Raw genomic sequence first — 20,207 nt, forward strand, 5'->3', positions numbered from 1 at the left:
GTTAAAAAGTCATTACTTCCACGTCCACTCTTCCTCCTCACAGTACTTACTCCATGAGGCCACCGCCTCCAACACAGGACCTTCTATTTCTTTTCTTCCATATAACTCCTCCCCTTAATCCCCGACTTCCAGTTACATTTTTCCTGCCTTCGTCAGGTTGTCTCATCTGGGAGTGGGCCGCCTGGGAGCTCTGTTTGCTGACCCCTTGAATGGGCTGTGAAGCAGGGCCTCAGTCCCCAGAAGGTGCAGCATGCTCCTGGTTCACCTGCTGGGCGTGCGCTCTGGTTGAATTTAGAGCCTCTCTTGGTCTTCTCCGGGGCGTTTTGGCCGGCGTATGAGACATCATTGCATGGGATCCTACTGGCTCGTGCCAAGGTAAGGGGCTTCCAGGGTGCTTCGCCCATGTATTGTGTGGGGGTGGGTCCCTGTGAATGCCCCAGTTTTCTGCACTGACCTGATAGGGTTTTGTCACGCCATACCCAGGGGTTTATTAATGATTGGGTGGGACGCTGCAGGTGCGGCCCCTTGCCATGGGGGGTTGATTGATGTTTCTCCCCTATTGGTGGTTTCCCCCAGGGACTGGTGTTTAAATCACGACTCAAAAGGTGGTTTCTGTTTTTCCGGTTTTGCTGTTCTTCTAAGTACACCATGGGCAAGCGCACTGAGAAGCTCAGGTAGCTTGCCCTTTCCTCTTCCACTGGCCATCTTAGAAGGAAGGTGAAGAAGTTGAGGCGGTTTTCCTTGTCCAGGAGGGACATTACTAAGTTGCTCCTTCGACATCATGGACACACACATGGGCACAAGTGGCGGAATTTGTCATCATCTTTGTCCTCTTCTGGGGCTGAGGCCTCCTATGCCGCTCCCCATTCCTCATCGGTTGATGCGGACGGGAAATATCTGGATAGGGATGGGGTGGAGGAAGTTCTTGCACAATTTTGGGACTGTTCAGGGTTTTTGGAGCCTTTGTTGCAGGAGGAGGGGGCTGACCCCACTTAGACAGTATAACATACCCCGAGGATGGGTTTGCCGTTGGTCTCTGACATCCGTGTTAAGATCCTTCGTGAGTGGCGTGTCCAGAGAAGATTGCCATGCTCTGCTTTATGGCCAAGCTCTACCCGTTGACGGGGAGTGATAAGTTGCTCTCGAACAATGTTGAAGTTGATGATTTCCTTGCTAGTCTGGTGGGTTGCTCCTCTGTCTGCTGAGGAAGCGGCAGTCCGGGTCCCGGTGGACCGTAGGGTGAATTCCAGCCTGAAAAAGGTTCATGCTGGTGCACATCTGGCTCTCAGGGTGAATGTCTACGGCTCCTACACTGCAGAGACAGTGCTGGGTGTTTTCAGGAAGTTGAGAAAGGCTGTGGAAGGGGGCTCTGACTGTGCCTCGCTACTGGCTGACATGCGACGACAGGTTGAACTCTTATCCGATTTGGCATTTGATGTAGTGCGTGGCTCGGCTATGGCTATGGGTGCTGGTGTGTCAACACAGAGGCATGTACACCTGCAGGATTGGAAAATGGAGGGTTTGGAGAAGGCAGCTGCCTTTAAACTTCCTTTTGACTGTTACAAACGGTTTGGTGATTTGCTTGAGGCTAAAGTGCATGCAGTGTTTCGTGCTGACAAACACACTGATAAGTTACGACGGAAGTCTTCCTCGACATTCACAAACTCCTCTTCTGGTGCGGGTGCACGGACCAGACAGTCGTTCCCTGGTTTCTCCTCCCGCTCCTTTTGGAGGCCCAGAGGGTGCCATGGTCCTCCGCGCTTTTCTCGTCCAAGGGCCGGTTCAGAAGTCCTGACAGTGTGGGCGGGCTGGTGGGCGGACATCTCTGGCGTTTTTTCACGATATGGGACCGGTGGTCCTCAGATTCTTGGGCTCTGGACACTGTCCGGAGGGGTTATCAAGTGAACTTCTTGTCTCTCCCCCTGTCCAAGGTTGCATGGTTCGGACTGCTGTTCCCCGCTTTCTGCCCAAGAGATTGGCTATGTCGACGGCTCTGTCCGAGTTGTTACAGAAGGCAGCCATCATGCCGGTTCTCCTTCCGCAGTGGGGTCAGGGATTTTACTAAAGGGTGTTTGTGGCCCCAAACCTTGGTCAAAGTCTTGCTTCATTTTGGACCTCAAGGCTCTGCTTTGTCCGGAAGGAACGGTTCAATATGGAGACTTTGCAGAACATTCTCTCAATGTTGCGCATGGGGGTACTGGCTGGCATCCCTAATCTCCAAGATGCACATTACCACGTGTCTCTCCGCCCCTTCCAGATGAAGTTCTTCCATTTTGCAGTGGGGTCTCAGCATTTTCAGTTCAGAGTGCTCTAGTTTGGGTTGCGCTCAGCCCAAGGGTGTTAACCAAGCTAGTGACTCCCCTGGTGACGCATCTCCACCTGGGGGGGGGGTGCATTCAGATTTTTCCCTATCTGGACTGGTTGGTCAAGGTGGCCCTTCGGCAGACGGTCCGATCCTGGTATATCTCCAACTGGTTTGTCAAGCATTGCAGGACTGGGTGTTTCTGGTGAACTGGCAGGAGTATCACCTGGAGCCCTCTCAGGATCTGGTTTTCATCGGGGCTCAGATTTGCACCAGGATGGGGAGGGTTTTTTTGTCCCGGCAGAGGGTCCTGCTGTCTGTTCTTGGCAGGGTTCTCGGGCAGCAGAGCTTGTTGCTCATGCTTCAGGGGTACATGGCCTCTTGTGTCTTCTTGGTCCCTTGGGCTCGTTTTCATCTGCGTCCTCTGTTCTCTTAGGTACCCGCCCACTGTCTCCTGGCTTCTCAGGCTTACGAGGTCTTAATCCAGGTGTCGCATGCTCTGATGGTTGATTTGCTGTGGTGGTTGTGGGTTCCAAATCTCTGGGCAGGGGTGTCCCTGGTCCCCACCTTTAACAACATTTATTCCAGAAGTCAGAGGAAGGGGTTGGGGTGCCATATTGGGCATTCTCTCGGCCCTGGGGTTGTGGACACCGGAGGAGGTTCGTCGCTCGTCCAATTTCCATTTTCTGGGCTCTGTTATACTTCAGGGTGTTTTTGGAAGGCCGGCTGGTGTTGGTCCGGACAGACAATACCACAGTCATGGCATATGTCAACCCACAGTGGGGGTCCGGCCACACCTTGAACGCTCTGGCGGCTCAGATAGGTTCCTGAGGGGCGTTGCACCTATTGTCCCTGGTGGCCTCTCATGGCGAGGGGTTGACAATGCTCAGGTGGATCTGCTCAGCCGCCGGTTCCCCTCCTCTTTGGAACTGATTCTGTCAGATAGGGTGTTTGCATAGATCTGTGTTGTGTTCGGGCTCCCGTTTCTGGATCTCTTTGCCGCTGCAAACGTTCCTCTCTTCTGCTCCCGGTTCCCGTCCGAAGAGGCTTGGTGGGTGGATGCCCTTGCTGTGGAGTGGCCTTGGGATCTCCTTTATGCATTTCCCTCCTCTCCCTTTTCTTCCCCGGGTGGTTCAGCGCATCAGGGAAAGCGAGGTGACTGTGCTGTTGATTTCTCAGTTCTGGCCCCATCTGAGCTGGTTTCCCTCCCTGTTGGAGCTTTAGTCCCGGGAGCCTTGGTTGATTCCGAGGTGGCCTTGTCCCCTGCAGGTGGGTTTGGGGTCAGACATATTCAATGGGCGGTTTGGCTATTGCACGGTCTCGGTTAGTCTCCCAGGAGTTTTCGGGTCCTGTGATCGAGCCTATCATGAATGCTCATAGACCTTCTACTCTGAAGGCATATGACAGGCACGGAGGCCCCTTTCGGGATTGGTGAGGGCGGTCTGAGATTCCCCCCCTACGTTCCGGTCTGCCCGCTATTCTCCAGTTCCTCCAGGAGGGTTTTGACATGGGCCTGCAACCCCCACGGTTCGTTCCCAGTGTGCCTCCATTAAAATCCTCTTGGCGGACTCTGATGGCCACCTGGATGCGGAGGTCTTCGTGGGGAAGTTTCTTCGGTGTCTCTTTCCCATCCTTGTACTTATAAGGGCCTTCCCCCTTGGGATCTCCCCTTGTCTTGTGGTTCCTTCCGGGGCCTCCTGTTGTATATATTGTTTAAATCATTGGACTACGTGCTCGTGGTCCCCAAGAGTTTGTTCCAAGCTTTGTGATGTTTTACCCTGCATCCGTGTGTGAGGAATGTTGAGATTTGAAGATGTGATGCCTCGATGGGGGAGAAGCGTTAAGTGAGAGAAAGCAGGTTGGATGTGTGTGAGGCGGATGCAGGCGGGGCACTGGGTCATTATATAATAAAACTTGTGTGCCCTTTTCAAGGAGTCTTCCTTCGTTGCCAAACCTTTGTTTCCCAGTTGGAAATTGATGTCAAGCACCTTAAACTGAAGACTGCATTCCTAATCGCTATCGCATCTGTCCGTAGGCTGGGGCTCTGTTGTGTTGTCCCCCTTTCTTGAGAGTTCTACCAGACTCTGCGGTTTTGTGTTGTGATCTAAAGTTTCTACCTAAGGTTCTGGCTTGGATTCGCACTTCTCAGGATCTGGTTCTCCATGCGTTTTTCCAGGATCCGCAGATGCCAGACGAGGTGGCTTGGCATGCTAATCATGTGCAGCAGGCGGTTCTGGAATATTTGGGCCCGGCTGCCCCTTTCCGGCAGTCTGATAGTCTCTTGGTTACTTGTGGCCCCACTGGTGCGGAACGGAAGGCCTCTGTGGTTTCCTTTAGCTGGTGGATCCGTACTGTTGTCTCCATGGCTTACGTGGCTTCTGGCCTGCCTGTGCCTGACCATGTTCAGGGTCACTCTACCAGGGGTTTGGCTGCTTCCTCGGCAGATGCTTGGGTAGTTTCTCTACAGGAAATTTGTAGGGCTGCCACCTGGGCAGATCAGGGCACCTTTGTCAACCACTATCGGTTGCATGTCTCCCACTCTGAGGATGGTTCCTTCAGGGTTGGTGTTTTGTCTGTTGGGATGTGATTTTGGAGTTATTAAAGGTGTGCTTTCTTGTTGTTGCACTTTCTGTCTGTGTCTCAGTGGGACCTCTCCCCGTTGCTGCTGTGGTATGCCTTGTGAAAGTACTGGGACAAGGAAGAGTAGACATGAAGGTATGCTCTGATTACTTACCGGTAATCTTCATTACTCCTAGTCCTACAAGGGGGTGGAGGGTCCCATGCTCTGGCTTGAATATGTTAAACTGGAAGCAGGGGATTAAGGACAGGAGTTGTATGGAAGAAAATAAATAGAAGAAGGTCCTGTGTTGGAGGCAGAGGCCTCACAAAGTAAGTACTGTGATGAAGAGTAGGACTAGGAGTAATGAAGATTACCAGTATGTAATCAGAGCATTACATCCACGTCTTCCGCATCCCAGTCCTTAACTCTATGAAGTAGTCCACCTTCACCCAGTCCCCTTGTAGCAGGTTATTATTTTTTTTAACCCCCCTACTCATGTGCCCATATAACGCTGTCCCTTGCCTCCTCATGTTTAATCAGCTGTAATCCAGCTTTATGTAGAGTGCTGGTCATCTCATACAAATCGCTGGCAAATTTCCCAGTTCTATGTGGGACTCTTAAAGCAGTCCAGTTTTTGTTGCACTGCATCCTGGGACTTGTTGGCAGATCCTTACTATGGGAAAAACCAAACTACAAGTTCCAGCAATCCATTGAAAGCAAAAACCTGGACTGGCTTGAGATGTCATGCCATGGTACTGGGAAACTTACTGAGCTTGGAGGATTGTGGAGCCAGGGGATTTCTGGAGCGCCCAGGTAAGGGGCGGGTCGGAAAACCCCAGCTGGGCCATGGGGCTAGGCTTTGTGGTGCGCTGAAAATGCCGTGGGCCAGCCTGAGACGTTGTCGGGGAAGGAGGGAACATGGAGTGAGAGAATCTCAGAAAGGGGTAGCGGGGGGTTCATCTCTTCACTCTGCAGCAGCGTGAATGCTGAGCAGGTCGCCCAGCTGGAGCTCAGCATACAAGGGGAGCAGGTAAGGTTCCCTGGTGTGTTTGGGGATTGCTAGAAATATGCTTTCCCTGTTTTTGATCCTGTGCTGAGCAGCAACGGTATCCCACAGGAGGTCCAGAAGACACAAGAAAAGCTCCTGTGATTCAAGTAGTTCTCCTTCCACTTACCCTCAGGCGCAGAGAAAGGAACCCTTTAAAGCAGAGCTGAAGGTCATTATTGGAGAAACTGTGTGGGAGGAAAAGTCCTCTTCTTAGGGTAAGAGTCCCAGGACAAGTCAGAGAAAGGTAGCATTCTCTTCCTGTGGCACAAGTGGCTCTTCTTCAGAGACTGACCATCATATCCAAGAGAAAGAGCCTATAAGAAAATACTTGGACCAGGACGCAGTGGGCAAGGTTGGGGACATGTGACACTGAGAATGCAGTTCAGAGGCTGAGACTGACTTCCTGAATGCTAAACCCACTGTGTGGCCATTCAAGACTGCGAAAAGCCCCCCCCCCCACACACACACACTTGTTGGTGTTCTTCAATTTACGTCCCTTACACCACCCAGGCACTCTTGTAGGATTTTGAAGCCTTCTGTGCATGGTATGGTATGGTAAAGGGATTTAACACACTTCTTATAGATGGCATAACCGCGCTAAACCAGGCTCCCCAGACCAAACCATACTCCAGAGTCACCCAGAAGGAGATTACTTGGGGAACAGGAAGGTCTTTATACACCATCTAAACTCCAGATGGTTTTTCATCAGACGCAAGGACAATGGAAGGCCGTTCCATAGTTTAACTGCCAAAACAGAAAATGAGCAGCCACCCCATCGTTCATAATTAAATCTAGGTGTCGTGAAACCATCAGCAAGACCGCAAGAAATCTGGCTCTTAAAAAAAAAAAAAAAAAAAAAAACTAGCAGTGTTATAAAAGGCCTTGTGCGTCAAGCCGTGCCTTCAACTTGAACCCTTGAGCAACAGGAAGCCAGTGGAGTAGAGGCAGCGAATATGAGACATGATCTCTGCGGCTCAGATGAAAAAGAAGCCCTGCAGCAGCATTCTGAATGATCTGAAATCTGTTAAGTCTGTTCAGGTAAACCCAAATAGATTGTGTTACACAAATCGAGTCTGCTGGAGATAAATGCATTAAACAGTTGCATCTTAGGAGGGAATGAAAAACAGTCCAAAAATCTCTTCAGAGTGCGAAGATGGAAAAAAACAAGAGCTGACCACTTGGCTCTTCAGGGAGAGGGAAGAGTCAAGCCACAGATATTCGTAGCCTTTGAGACAGGGGTTGGACACACTCCCAGTTCCTCTGGCCAGCGCAGGGCCAAAGCAGTCGCTGTGGTCTGAGTAATAACCATCTCATCCAAAAGTTGAGCAAGTGGCGGAAAAAAAACATAGAGAAAGTTATAAATTCATCTGTTCATTATTTCAGACAATATTTCTGTCCAGAACCGGATGACAGTTGTTATCATTGTTCTGTTATTTCCGATCAGTATGTGTGACCATTTCCTCGAGATCTAGTTTGATTGTGGCATTCAAATATATTTGACTGATTGAAAGGCGTTTTTCTGCAAGTGCTGGGCATTGTTGCATCAGGATACGATAAATGCTTTCAATTGTTTCTGTGTTCTTGCAGAATCTGCACGCCTGATCAAAATTGGAGGTCTGACTTCTTTTTCCTATGATTTCAGTCGGAAGAAGATTGAGTCTGAGTCTCATAAAGGTGTCACGAATCCGCCGGTCTGGGAATACGTTAAAGTAGTCTGGCATTTGATTTAGGGATCTTGTTTCCCCCCTTTCAGTTAAGGGTTAGTTTGTATTGATTTTTAAGTTTCTGGGCCATTATCAGTCAAGTCTTGCAAGATGGATTTTTGCTCTTTGTGGTCTGATCAGTGTATCCATAGATATCTCGCTTTCAATTCTCATAGAGTTGACAAAGTCTTTCCGTTTGTTCAGTACCGTGGCGTTGATATTCTCAGAGTTAGTTTGCAGGATGTTCAGGGGCGGAATATGTTAATTGTTGCTCAGTTTCCTGAATAAGTCGAATTGCTTTCATCTTATGATTGACTGAAGGGATTGGAGGCCAAGTTCAAATCTGATGCATGGCATCAGAGTAGATTGTGGGAGTGCTAAAACCTTTCTCCAAAAAATACTCTCAAGTTTTTCCCATATACTTGTGTGTATGTTGATCATGGTCAACATTACATTTCAGGCAGTTCGCAAGTCATCCACCCACAATCTGAATCAAAGACTGAAATCAAAGACTGAAAACACATAGACCCCTGCTATTACTTGCGGGGAGCAGTACGGGGCCCCTAAAAAGCTGTCCCGGCTAACTGAGATGCCCATTCTGATTGGATTTTAGATATTTTGTCCCTCAAAGTTTGAGCCTGATTATCGCATAAAATATGTGAAGGAATGAAGTTCCTGACTGCTGCTGCTGGTGTATGCAGCTCAGACGGCACTTAAAAAAGTTCCTGGGTATTATTTGGGCTAGAAAAAATGCGAGTGGAGGAATATCCACTCCATATTGGCTTGAGTCTGCATTTTCTTGGAAGAGCGCGTAGATGCCATTAAAAGGCCTGCTGGGCTGAGAGGTCATTGTTCTTTCTCCATGCTCTCTCAGACTCTTAGTTTCTTCCCTTCTCCCAGGAGGGCATTAGAAAACCAGCTATTGTGTTCCCTACTCTTTTTCCCTAGTTTTCTATTAGTAGCTGGAGCCAGGTAATTAACAGCAGAGTCAAACTTTGCATAACATTTCTCTAAAATCTGTATATGATCAGAAGAAATGGTTCCATTGAAAAACAGAGCCATGGTGACTTGGCCGATCTTGTCCCTCTTACGAAAGATTGTCCTTCAATTACCATAAGGTTGGTCCAGCCAGCTAGTCCCCAGAAAAATACTAAAGGGAATCCCTACATGATCTGACCGAGGAAAAGGAATGGGATTACCCACACTTAGAGAATCAGAATTGTCGAAGATACAGTACAAGGTGTGTCCAGCCTTAAGAGTAGGAAAAGTCACACATTGGTTCTGCCCTACAATACCTAATGAATCCAAGAAAGCCATCTTCAAAGTATTTTGGGCATCATCCACCCAGAAATTGAAATCGCACAAAATCAAAAAGTGAAAGCAAAGCTCGAAGTTGTGCAACCACATCACTAAATTCCATCTGAAACTTTGTACTGGTCACTGGGGGATGATAAACAATCGGCATATCCAGAGAGGAAGTAGCACTATGAACGCACTTCGGAGGTACATTTCAATGTCATAGAAAACCCATCCCTATAAATAAGGGCAACCCCCCACCCCCATGTCCAGATGGACGATTTGCTGCAATAGCCAAGAGCCTGGTGGTTCCAGGTCATTAAGTGTAGATAGGGAGTGAGCCAAAACCCACATCGCTGTGATCCAAAGCAGGTATTTGGTGCAGGAGTATTTATTTGGTCCTCCTGGAGCCCATGCTCCGTCGGGTTAAATGTTTGGCCTACTGGAGCCACACTTTCTCCATGTGTGCGACAGTCGCAGCCGACCCATCCATGTTAATGACTAGCAGGCAGATACTTTTCAGAAGAATGAGGCCTTGCACCTGCACTTTCAAGGCGCCAATCTGTTTGGGATCGAGCTTGAGGAGAAAGTTCAGAGTTCATAAGAAAAAGAAGCACTCTGGAACTGTAAGGAAGAAGAAGCCTCAGCTAGCTTAACATGTCTCTGCATCTTCAAAGCATTCAAGACTCTTGAATTCTTCAGCTAGAACATTGAGGCTGGCCCTCGGGAGCAGAAAGAGGGTTCCGATTCCGAAGGTCCGGTCCATAACACACTGTGCAACTGGTTGCTCCTGACTGACTGGGAAGCTTCTGAGGGTTTCCACTGGGGGGGGAGAGAATCTTTCTCTTCAAGGATACCTGGCTATCATTTGTAAAAGATCCTTAAGTGCTGAACATTCTTGGGCTTGGAGCCCTTTTGGCAACACGCACGCATGGGTGCGATGCAGAATAACTCTGACACCAAATAATCGAACCATCTCAGGAAGATTGCAAATATTTCTGTTTTAGTATCAATTGGCTAAAACAGGGAATTAAAATGGACATCAACGGACGTCGCACAAGCTCTCTCGTACATTTCATTAAAAAATCACAATCACATAGTAAAAATGGTCATACGTGATGTCATACTATGTGGAAAATACAAGAAACCTATGAAGGATTGTGATGGGGTCAAGGGGAACATCTAAGTGTTTTTTCTATATGGAGTTGGGTTGTGATTGGGTTTCTACTGTCAGGTGGACAATTTATGGCCATGCCTAGTGCAAGTCATATTCATCATTATTAAGTACACTGTATATTATTGGCTCTCAAACTATAAAGCCCTTCGTTATATGGCCCTCTATGATTGGTTGACACGCTCGTGCGATATCTGGAACATTCGGTACACTAGCAGCACTTTAGCTCATACCCAGATGCTAGGAGGTGGACTTGACTTTACCGTCCCACCCAATTAGCCCAACGTCTCATCACCCATGCCTTCTGCCATGAAGATTGTCTTCGAACTTGTCCTTGAAGTGTATTCTCATCTCTGGGAATATAAGGAAGTACGTACAACTCTATTTTCATCCTTGCCTCAAGTGACAGGAGACCACAATTCGGTCCGTTTTGTAGTAATTAAATGTCTTAACTGAATAAAACTTGGCACACATGATGTTCCTTCTTTACACCTTAACAAAGAATGATTCAGCTTCTCATGTTTTTGCCTTGAGAACAGATAACCGTCCTTGGGTTGCTTCAACTTTGATACCAGGCCAGACAGCTTCACCCTTCAAGTTTGTGTTCTCAGCTAATTCCTTGCTGCTACACAGCTCTCGATCCTTCTTTCTCCATGGGTCTGAGCTTATTAATTTATGACACCGATGTCCAGCTCCTATATAATGGTGGCTCCACCTGCAGTCTATTCACTACTCATATAGCAAGCTTCTAAGGTCACTAAATCTACTTGCTTTACAGCATCTATACAGTTATTGAACAACTTGCATTTTCTGCAGTGCTCTTCATGCGTGCAATCTTCTTTTCACATTACTTGATTCCTTATTCTGTCACCAGTTTCTATAAGGGTCATGCATCATCTTCTGCGGCCAATCTTCTCTGTGCGTCACGCTCGCTTTTTTTGTGACTTCACTAGCTCCTTTTCTTGCACCTTTTCATATTCCTTCGGGGAGTTCCTCCATGAGATTGTCATCCCTTTGGGAGTACATATCTTAATGGATACCTTTTCACAAAGATTCGGAATAGTCGCAACTACTGGTGTCAAGCATGGCACAATATCGGGCTTCCAACATACAGGTGGGAGTGGGTGGGACTTCTGCAAAGGCATTTGGTTGTTCCTCTACACTCCCCCCTCTGGTTGAGTCCTCAACCACACCTTCACCAGTCTCCACATCTTCATACCGTCTCTTGAAGTGCTTCTTCGGAGTTCAGATCTTCATCGCTCCCTTGAAAGACCCAGCTGATTTGACATGTTAATCCACACTACAGGTCATGTAGCTGCACTGTCCATTCAGATTACAATAGACCCATCGCCCTACATACTTCTTATGGTCCTTCGGATGGAGGAACTTTGTTCCCTCAGGTTCTGCGATGCTGACTTCTATGTATTTTCTGATTTCTTCGTCTGTCAATTCCTTGGATCCAAACCCTGATTTGACAACAATCATGATCTTCCTTCCTACGGCCTTCTTCGCTGTCTTCTTGCACTGTGTGATTATCCTGATGTCACAGAATCCAGAATCCAAACATTACCACCACTAACACTGCTCCAAGGAACTTGAAGATATTAGCCATCCACTGCGAAATCCATGAGCATATGGACGCAAACCAACTGTCATCTGCAATGTCCTCTGTTTCATCTTCCATCTTGTTGTACAGGTTCATCAACAGCATTATGGCCTCTGTCAAGGTTCCATTTTCATCATCGTGAGATGTTGCACGTCACACCATGATGGCCCAATTTTGACACAAACTCCTCCTTCCATTGCAGTGATCATGTCAAGGACATATCTGTTCTGCAGGTTCATTAATCGTATGGCCCTCAGCTCTTCCTTGAAAGCATTTAACCCCTTTATGGTGGTGTTGATTGTCTGCAGGAACTCCCATCTGGTAATCTTCAACCATTTGGTATTCGCCATCATCTGGATCCCAGACATGAAGATACTCAATAAAATGAAGTGACACACAAAACCGCACTCTTCCTAACTTTGATTGAAGAATTATGATTGTTGCTGTCAAATATAAATCTAGTGTCCTGACCTTGATCAACAATGGAAGTTTATTGATGATATCAGAAAGAGTCAGCCAGGTTGGCTTTAATAGATGAGCCGCACAGGACATCAGTCTCTCTTCACATCCCTTCTTGGATTTCACTCGTCCATAGACTAAGACTTGAGTTTGTTCCCAACATCCAGGTGATCCAGCTATTTGCGTTTGATCATGGCAGTCCATTATCTTCATCTCTTTAATGACTACTACTTCCTGTCCTGTCACCGGATACGTAAGCATCTTGATCTTCCATGCAGGTTCCTTTTCCATATGTGTAATCTTGCTATAATCCTCCTGGAATGGAAACGACCATTTTGATCTCCATCGTAGAGTATCCCAAACCCTTTGGAATTGTCTTCTGGTCAAGCATTCTACAAGATGAATGAGGCATCTAGCATCATGTTCTGAAACTTCTCCAGAAGTTCATACAGTATTCAAGGCATAGGGTATGAGAGCACAGATGTTGCAACTCTCCTTAGATGTTCTCTCTCCCACCTTTCTCATGTGCTGATACCACATGTTATTACCCAAATGTTCTGCATTGTCTAGATAGGTATTTATCCCCTCACTATCTTCCTCCTCATTTCTCCTATATCTCCCATACGCAAGGTGTATATACTGCCCACATAGGGTATCAAAAGCAGTTTTTATAGTGGGGAGATCCATAGGGGCCTTTGTCTTAGCAGAAGTGCCAGTGTGAAAGAGGAGAAATAGAAAAAAGAGTAATCGTACAGGCATATATTATACACAAGACCATCGACATCCACCTCTCGCACCATCCTGGCGCTGGTTGCACATGTCCATTCTCTAGAACCATGTTAACATCCATTTTTCTCATGTTTTCTAATACAATTTACCAATTTAATTTACACCTGCAGTTGCAGTATCTGTTCAATGATCGCAATTATCAACCTTCTAATCACAGTGCCATTTTTAGGATGCTGTAAAAACATTGTGACTATCAACATCTCGTCTAGAGCAAGAGCAGGATAAGCTTGAAGGATGAATACAATAACAGCAAGCACAATCCTATGCACATCACTCTCTGTGAGGACCATAGAGGTTAGCTACTTAAAACAAATCTTCACCAAGAAATTAACCTGGATATTGAGCTTGTTTCCAGTTCCGAATCAAAAACTGGTGATTAGGCAAAACTTGGCTATGTCAATGTAATTTATAAAGTTTATTTTTCAAGATTCCTAAGACTCTCAGCAAGGGTTTGCACTCCTACAATATCTATAAGAAGGTTCTGTACGAGTCTTAGTCCAAATGAAAAATACGCATTTATCAACTGGTTGCCTCATCGTCCTTCTTTGTCATTGATCGAGTCTGCATATGCTGAAATTCTTCTTGTCTTGCTTCTGGATTGGCAATGGTGGGAGGGTAGGTCTCGCCTTTATATATTTTCACATCACTTAAATGTAGCCACGTTCGCCTGCTTTGGACTTTCTATGCTGAAGGGGTTATATTTTCAATGTAAAAGGGGCTATGAAAATGTGGCGCGTGCCACTTTCGAGTAAAATTCTTTGAGCAATTTATCGCCAACAAATGACTTGGGTGCCGATAAAAGTTCAGATGATCTGGTTGCTGAATTGTCTCCATCTGTGTTCTGAGACTGACCCCCTCTGACGCTTGACTTGATTTGAACTGAGGAAGATGCTAGTGGTCCTACACGTCAAATTGTCATTTAATTCATCACCTAACGTTTTAGCTACACTCTGGGCATCGCTTCTACTCCTAAATGGAGGTGTAAGAGGCATTCTCATTCGCTGCCCTGTCACTAGTTCGTGGGGGATGAGGTGGTGGCCTGAACTAGGCTGATTCCAAAGGGCAAATAAAGCTACGGGTAGGCAATATAACCATCCTTTCTTCAGGGTCAATTTGATTTAGGCAATCCTTTCTTTAAGGAGGCCATTGAGTGTCTCGCATATCTCGTTTGCTTGCGGGTGATAAGCAGAAGGAAACTTATGTTTAATAAGAGCCCTATCTGTTCAAACACTTCATTAACAAAATGTGGCCCATTACTGGATCTCAGCACTTCAAAAATGCCCCATCTTGGAAAGACTTCATGTACTAAAAACTTGACTGTGCCTGTTGCATCAGGGGTGTGTACCCAGACCTGCCGCAATCCACCTAGAGACGGGGCACACCACCACTATCGGATACCTGTATCCATTACATACTTGCAGCATATCAACATAATCAATATGTAAATGTTGAAATGAATGGACCATTTGGTCGAGGTATTACCCCTCTAATCATTCTCAGTGTATGCCAAGCAGTAAACGTTTGACAACACAATGCAATTCACTATGAAGAATGCAACGTGCTCTAATAGATTCGGAATTAACCAGTCTTCCGCAATCGTTGCAGCAAGAGTCTGAACCGGGACAGCCGACCAATCCCTTTAAGATGAGGTAGCAATACTTTAAGATGAATGGGGATGCAGAAGATACTCACGAACGACTCAGGAAGTTGGCAAAGTTGACTGTTTTAATATCAATTATCTAGAACGGGGAGTACAACGGACATCTCATAGCATGGTCTCTCAATGCATCTCATAAAGAACTTTCTTTATATAGCAAAAACCTGTCATTAATGATGTCAACCTATGTATTTGCTGACTTCATCCAACGTGGCAAACTACAAAAACCAAGTGGCAAATGTGATAGGCTTAAGGGGAACATACTAGTCTAAAAAGTGATAGGTTCTTTAACATCAGGTGGGACTACTAAGGCCATGCTTCAAACACGTCACTATGAACATCACTAAATACACAAAATCCCTTTGGTTGTACAAACTATAGGGCTCTTAATTATGTGGCACCCTATAATTGGTTGGCACTCTTACATCTGTCAGTACTTTTCCACCCACATTAGCAGCACGTAGGCTGTACTTCTAGGTGCTGGTCATAACCATAGCATATCATCTATCATCACCTCAGTGGTCTGCACGCAATTAAGGTAATTTAGCCTTGGAAATGTTCCTTGATCCAGAGAATTCAGGGGAGTAGAGGCACGCTCTGCCCCTCTGCATAGGTGTGGTTAATGATGTTTGTCCAAGTCCATCCATCCATGTGACTGAAGACCACAAATTTGAGCTCTGGTGCATTTAAAATACTATTTTTTTAATACCTCTGAAGTCTTCCTTGCATTCGTCCATGCCTTCTGAACAGGAGTTTCATTCTTTCACATGATTTTAACTAATGTCTGCTCATCCCAGTCTGATAAAACCGTGGCTTCTTAGGGCTAATCCAGCCTCACTTTTCTGAGATTCACTTCTGCATTTCAATTGTTTTTCAACTGCGACACACTGGAAAGTCCTTCCTTCTCTGGTCCTGCTCTGCTAGAACACGTAGTGGAAATATCCATTCTTTACTTACTTCTATACATGTATACGTTGCCGCTTGCCGCAATCTATTTACTACATAGCTAGCCTCAAGAATACTTTGTCTGCTTGTATTTCTTTGCATCTGTACACATGTAAAATAACTTGAAATCTTCATCATTTCTGTAGCATAAGTTTCTTCATCTCGAGCCCGAAATGTTGCTTATCTTTGATACTTTTGACTATCTTCTCTTTCATGTTTCTGCATCTCTTCTAGGTGTGTCAGTTTTATTTCGCATGACGTCACCAATCTGCTCTTTCGCTCCCTTTTCATGCTTATTCTGGGATTTCATTCAAATGGCCATCATACTGTCTGGTATGCAGGTATGGCTTTCTCAGTGGGGACCTTGCTTCCAGTACTCTCCTTGGTAACAGTATTTTCACTGGTATTGCACGTGTTTCACACTCTGGATCTTAACATAAAGGCAAATGGGGCGAGATGCTTGAGGTGGGGGTACTTGTCTCCTTCTCTACACTCCCTCCTCTCGGTGATCCATCGACCACTCTCTCATCATCCTTCACATCTAGACATCCTTGTCTGAAGAAATGCTTCTTTGGGACCCATATCCTTATGACTCCTTTTAGGCATCCAGCTGATTTCACATGCTCATCCTTGTTTCAAGTCATGAGCATGCACTGGCCACTTGGACTGCAGTAAATCCATTTTCCCACATACTTCTTATGGTTTTTTAGATACAGGAATTTTGTACCCTCAGGTGCATGGATGCTGGCCTTCGCGAAATCTCTGATCTGTCAACTCTTTAGTGTTCCATCCTGACTCAACATTAATCATTTCTTTGCAGTCTTCTTGCATTGTGAGATTAGCCTAACCACACAGAATCCAAGCAATACCATCACTATCAGAGCTCCAAGGAATTTGAACATATCTGCCATCCATTGTGGAACCCAAGAAAAGAGTGATCCAAACCAGAATCATCTGCAATATCCTCCACTTGATCCACCATTTGGACGTCTAGCTTCATCAGCAGCTCTATGGCCTCTGTCAAGATGCCATTCTCATCATCATGAGAAGGAATAAATGTGCAACATGATTCTCCAATTTTTGCACAAACACCTCCATCCATAGCAGTGATCATATCTAGGATGTATCTGTTCAGAAGCGTCATCAGTCGTATGGCTCTCAGCTCTTCCCTGATAGCATTCAATCCCTTCATGGTAGTAGTGATTTTCTGCAACAACTCCCATCTGGTGATCTGCAGCCATTTAATATTTGCTGCAGTCTGGATCCTTGGCATGAAGATGAAGATGAACGTGAATATCGATGAAGTCTGGCTGGCTGAACAGTCTGTGTTCATATGGAATGGAATCCAAGGCTTCTATTGACTTGGCTGAGAAATAGTTCTCTCTCTTCATTCTTCATATCAGCTCCACAGATCTTTTCTTCCTAAGGTGAGCATCTGCTTTAGGAAAGCTGTTAATGTTTGTCACTTTTAGGAATCACCAACACTGGAACGTGAACATTTACTATAAAACATTGCTCTCCCCAGTCCTTGGGCAGCTTCATGAAAGCCCTGGATCCACACACCCAGTAGTGATCCATGACCACTGCCGTCCCAATGTTCATCCCTTGTGCCTCAAAGATTCGACCACAGTTCTGGTTTACTCTGACTTTTCTTGTGCCATTATTTCTGAAGCACATCTTGGCACTATTTTAGAGGTACTATCTGCAAAGGTCCTCCTTTATCTTTGACCCAGGTCAGTAGTTTAGCATAAAAGTTTATATAGCATTTTTGCGTTTTCAATAGTTGGCTGGTAATGACCCATTATTATCCAGTCTCTGAGGATCACCACACCTTCTTCCCAACCGTCTGGTGAAAGCACTGATCCCCAGATCTGTGTGTGGCCTCTGTTTTTCTATTTACTAATTACTTCTGCAGATTTCCCTGGACTCTCCAGTCTTCTGTTCACTTCCCATCTGATCCCAGCTCCTTTTTAGTTCAGGTTTTTCATTTCTGATCACATGATTCCTGGTATGAGCTCTCAGCCTTGTCTTTGTGTCTTGGATCTGTCCATTCAGTTGCCCATTTGAGGCTGTTTAGGCCATGAACTGACCTCTTGTATGGCAGAACGCAATGTGTGATAGACAATGTGCTGTCAGGACGTCTATTACAATAGCTATGAAGATCTTGGACTTCCCCATGCTATAAGGCAGGTGCCACAATCCATGCCCCTGACCCCCTCAGGTATAACAGCCCCCTGACAGCAGTGGGGCTAAAGCCCTTCACACTGGCCCCAAGGGCCTTAAAACTCCATCAGAAACATACAAGGAGTCAGTCCTGGCACCTTTGGCGCCAGGCTCATTATCAGGAATAAAGCAATCCCAGTTTTGGAGCTTAATCCAACATGGAGGCCTATTACACAGCTCAGTTCTTTAGAACCAAGCCAGTGGTCTAGTGTTTTGGGTGTGGCTGAGCCTGGAACTACTTGGCCTGGGACTACTTTACCTGGGCTATTTAAACCACATCCAAACAGCAGAACCCAATTCGACTTATTCTGCACTCCTGCAGCGTAACGCTCACCTTGTCCAGCTCCTGCTCATCTGCTTCTCTGGTGGCCCTATCCTGAAGCCCTAGATCCGGATTCCATTAATAACCTGGAAGAACAAGAACCGCATTAGCAAGCAAGAACACTTACCTGTGAAGTAACCGGCCTTGAATCCATCCTGCGCTTCGCTTACCTCGCCCATCTCCAGAGTTCGCCGCAACCTGCAAAGGTAAAGAAACAAGGACAGCATTAATAACAATTCTTACCTGGGCAAGCAGCGAGTCCTGGCAGCACCCTGCGCTTCTCTTACCTCGCCCATCTCCGGGTTTCACCGCAACCTGCAAGGGAGAAGGAACAAGGTCAGCATTAACAAAGCACTTAGCTGGGCAAGCAGCGCTTCGATCGCTCATCACTCCGGAACATCAACGCAACCTGTACAAAGAAGAGAACACAGGTCAGCAATTAACACCAATAAACAGCACAGCGCTCCGTGCATCAATAACACATTGTGGTCTTCGCCATCGGCGCAGCAACTCTGAGATCGCAACCATCCCAGTGAAAACAAAAAGACATTGTTAGGGAACAGCGTAGTGGAGCAAGACGGCAAGAAGACAGAGAAAATGGAGGGAAAGAAAGAGAGAATAAAGACGGACAAGGCATTATAACTCATCTGGAAGACAGCAAGCAGAGTCGGAGTCACAGCCGGTCTGGACCTGACATAAGGGCACACAGACCAGTGAAGCAACTAGTTCCACGGAACGCCCACACCAACCACACACCCCTGCACAGAGACGCAGGACGGAGAGTTCAACGCACAAAAAGGTGAGCAATAACCCCAAGGGAGGGGATTTGGACAGAGGGAGGTGGGAGTCCACCCATCACAGAACCAGTATCTTAACCCTCCATTCTCCTGTTATAGGTGCTACCCAACGTCTGGCACATAACCAAGCAGAGAGGGGTCCGGGATAGTGCTTAGACCTCCATCCAGTATCATGTGGCACCCCGTGGATACCAGGTGAGCGTAACAGCAGGAGTGCACATACAAAGCATTCCTACTTCAAGGTCCTCCTTCCTACCTCTTTCGTATTCTGATACCATATGTTCTTCCCCAAGTCTGCTGTACTATCCAGGTAATCATTCAAATCATGATCATCCTCAGTAGCACTTCTATTGGGTCTCATTGTTTTCTTGTGAGCTTCTATAACCATCTCGTGAAGTATGTCTGCATAATTCCTTCTTATTGGACCAATCATAGGAACATTTGTCAGTAAACCTGGTGCTTTTACATGTGTAGGTTTGCTCCTAGAGGATCTTTTCCTTTCCTTGTGAGCCTGTTTCTGGTGCTCAAGGACAATCTCTATAACGCCTTTTTCTAAGGAAAGATGTCTAGTGACATTTGTCATAGACCCAAGAACTTTTACACAATCTTCTTAAGTGGGGACAATCACGTAAGGTCTTGGCTGCCTTGTAGTTGCCACATCTGTACCCTCCTTCTGCATAGGAAGATACACAGGGATCCTTGCTTTATTTGGATCCAAATAGTAAGCAGTATGTACTGTGAGTGAAAGAAGAATCACAATAAACAATATGCATGTATAGATAACATACAGATAGGCCCACTTCATACAGCAGTAGTTTCTTGCTCATTGTGATGGCCTCTCATTATTAGAAACTTTGTTGTTGCTGTCGATATTCCCCATTCTTTTTTAAGGAAGGAAAAAATCTAAATTTATTTGGGTAATATCATGCAATACTCCGGAAATATCTTGATTTCTCAAGAAGCTCTCCAAACAGCTTGCTGATTGCAGGATGATTAACAGGATTCTGATATATTCCTGATTGGTGTGCCAGCAATGATCTTTGTCTGAATGCCAGCAAGACCGAGATCCTTCTCATCGGCATCCTTTCCCTTCACTCTCTGGCCGGCCTCCCTTGGCCCTCCTCCTTCCCCCACCTGCGAGGTTAAGAACCTCGAGTTCATCTTTGACTCCACCCTTTCCTTTTCCGCCCACATCTGAGGTCTATAAAAAGTCAAATTTCCTACTACACCTTCTCAGAGGTACTCTGCCTTTCCTCTCCTTTCTCCAGAAGCTCATGGTATCCCAAGCTCTGGTTCTCTCTATTTTGGACTATTGTAACAGCCTCT

This window comes from Ambystoma mexicanum, chromosome 5q, assembly GCF_040938575.1.
Source record: "Ambystoma mexicanum isolate Mex_15411 chromosome 5q, UKY_AmexF1_1, whole genome shotgun sequence".
In the NCBI taxonomy this organism is placed as follows: Eukaryota; Metazoa; Chordata; class Amphibia; order Caudata; family Ambystomatidae; genus Ambystoma; species Ambystoma mexicanum.